This window comes from Osmerus mordax, chromosome 25, assembly GCF_038355195.1.
Source record: "Osmerus mordax isolate fOsmMor3 chromosome 25, fOsmMor3.pri, whole genome shotgun sequence".
Classification (NCBI taxonomy): Eukaryota; Metazoa; Chordata; class Actinopteri; order Osmeriformes; family Osmeridae; genus Osmerus; species Osmerus mordax.
Window position 1 is genome coordinate 10,523,244 of NC_090074.1, and position 2,500 is coordinate 10,525,743.

Below are 2,500 nucleotides of genomic sequence, written 5' to 3' on the forward strand. Positions count from 1 at the left end.
TTAGACAAAGGTTCCCTGCACCCTAAGCGAGATTCATACCACGAGACCAACGAGCCATGCTCTGGTTGCTGCTTTGATCGATTTGTTGTCACAAAACATGCTTAGACAAAAAGAAAAACTTCTGCAGCAAATCGCCCCGATCTACGATGGGTAAAGGACTGATTTGGAAATAGAACAGGAGCCCTCTTTGCCAGGTTACCTCCTTCTACAGCATACTGTAAAGGGCTCTTCCGGGATTTGAACCCGGGACCTCTCGCACCCAAAGCGAGAATCATACCCCTAGACCAACGAGCCATGTTGTAGTTGCTGCGTCGATTGATCGCCTTGTTGTCACAAAACATGCTTAGACAAAGGCTCCCTGCACCCTAAGCGAGAATCATACCCCTAGACCAACAAGCCATGTTCTGGTTGCTGCTTTGATCGATTTGTTGTCACAAAACATGCTTAGACAAAGGCTCCCTGCACCCTAAGCGAGAATCATACCCCTAGACCAACGAGCCATGTTCTGGTTGCTGCTTTGATCGATTTGTTGTCACAAAACATGCTTGGACAAAAAGAGCTGGAGAAATTTCCGCAGCAAATCACGCCGATCTACGTTGGGTAAAGGACTGATTTGGGGATAGAACAGGAGCCCTCTTTGCCAGGCAACCTCTTTCAACAGCATACTGTAAGGGGCTCGTCCGGGATTTGAACCCAAGACCTCTCGCACCCAAAGCGAGAATCATACCCCTAGACCAACGAGCCATGTTGTAGTTGCTGCTTCGATTGATCGCCTTGTTGTCACAAAACATGCTTAGACAAAGGCTCCCTGCACCCTAAGCGAGAATCATACCCCTAGACCAACAAGCCATGTTCTGGTTGCTGCTTTGATCGATTTGTTGTCACAAAACATGCTTAGACAAATGCTCCCTGCACCCTAAGCGAGAATCATACCCCTAGACCAACGAGCCATGTTCTGGTTGCTGCTTTGATCGATTTGTTGTCACAAAACATGCTTGGACAAAAAGAGCTGGAGAAATTTTTGCAGCAAATCACGCCGATCTACGTTGGGTAAAGGACTGATTTGGGGATAGAACAGGAGCCCTCTTTGCCAGGCAACCTCTTTCAACAGCATACTGTACGGGGCTCGTCCGGGATTTGAACCCGGGACCTCTCGCACCCTAAGCGAGAATCATACCCCTAGACCAACGAGCCACTTTCTAGTTGTTTCTTCGATTGATCGATTTGTTGTCACAAAACATGCTTACTCAAAGGCTCCCTGCACCCTAAGCGAGATTCATACCACGAGACCAACGAGCCATGCTCTGGTTGCTGCTTTGATCGATTTGTCGTCACAAAACATGCTTAGACAAAAAGAAAAACTTCTGCAGCAAATCGCCCCGATCTACGATGGGTAAAGGACTGATTTGGGAATAGAACAGGAGCCTTCTTTGCCAGGTTACCTCCTTCTACAGCATACTCTAATGGGCTCGTCCGGGATTTGAACCCGGGACCTCTCGCACCCTAAGCGAGAATCATACCCCTAGACCAACGAGCCATGTTCTAGTTGCTGCTTCGATTGATCGATTTGTTGTCACAAAACATGCTTAGACAAAGGCTCCCTGCACCCTAAGCGAGATTCATACCACGAGACCAACGAGCCATGCTCTGGTTGCTGCTTTGATCGATTTGTTGTCACAAAACATGCTTAGACAAAAAGAAAAACTTCTGCAGCAAATCGCCCCGATCTACGATGGGTAAAGGACTGATTTGGGAATAGAACAAGAGCCCTCTTTGCCAGGTTACCTCCTTCTACAGCATACTGTAAAGGGCTCGTCCGGGATTTGAACCCGGGACCTCTCGCACCCAAAGCGAGAATCATACCCCTAGACCAACGAGCCATGTTCTAGTTGCTGCTACGATTGATCGATTTGTTGTCACAAAACATGCTTAGACAAAGGCTCCCTGCACCCTAAGCGAGAATCATACCCCTAGACCAACGAGCCATGTTCTGGTTGCTGCTTTGATCGATTTGTTGTCACAAAACATGCTTGGACAAAAAGAGCTGGAGAAATTTCCGCAGCAAATCACGCCGATCTACGTTGGGTAAAGGACTGATTTGGGGATAGAACAGGAGCCCTCTTTGCCAGGTTACCTCTTTCAACAGCATATTGTAAGGGGCTAGTCCAGGATTTGAACCCGGGACCTCTCGCACCCTAAGCGAGAATCATACCCCTAGACCAACAAGCCACTTTCTAGTTGTTTCTTCGATTGATCGATTTGTTGTCACAAAACATGCAACAAAGGCTCCCTGCACCCTAAGCGAGAATCATACCCCTAGACCAACGAGCCATGTTCTGGTTGCTGCTTTGATCGATTTGTTGTCACAAAACATGCTTAGACATAAAGAAAAACTTCTGCAGCAAATCGCCCCGATCTACGATGGGTAAAGGACTGATTTGGGAATAGAACAGGAGCCCTCTTTGCCAGGTTACCTCCTTCTACAGCATACTGTAAAGGG

The 2,500-nt window shown here is 47.7% G+C and overlaps 4 non-coding genes across 4 annotated transcripts in view; all 4 read right to left on the minus strand.

Annotated features, from left to right (window-relative positions):
- Nucleotides 1-1,122: 1,122 nt before the first annotated feature.
- trnap-agg (transfer RNA proline (anticodon AGG)) lies at nucleotides 1,123-1,194 on the minus strand. Its single transcript has one exon. It is a non-coding gene; the product is annotated as a tRNA-Pro (tRNA).
- A 271-nt stretch (nucleotides 1,195-1,465) lies between these two features.
- trnap-agg (transfer RNA proline (anticodon AGG)) lies at nucleotides 1,466-1,537 on the minus strand. The gene has a single exon. It is a non-coding gene; the product is annotated as a tRNA-Pro (tRNA).
- Nucleotides 1,538-1,808: 271 nt separating this feature from the next.
- trnap-ugg (transfer RNA proline (anticodon UGG)) lies at nucleotides 1,809-1,880 on the minus strand. Its single transcript has one exon. It is a non-coding gene; the product is annotated as a tRNA-Pro (tRNA).
- A 617-nt stretch (nucleotides 1,881-2,497) lies between these two features.
- The window catches only part of trnap-ugg (transfer RNA proline (anticodon UGG)), a 72-nt gene continuing 69 nt past the window's right edge, over nucleotides 2,498-2,500 (minus strand). Inside the window, exon 1 of the tRNA in view lies at nucleotides 2,498-2,500. This exon is cut by the window's right edge and continues 69 nt beyond it. This is a non-coding gene — a tRNA (tRNA-Pro).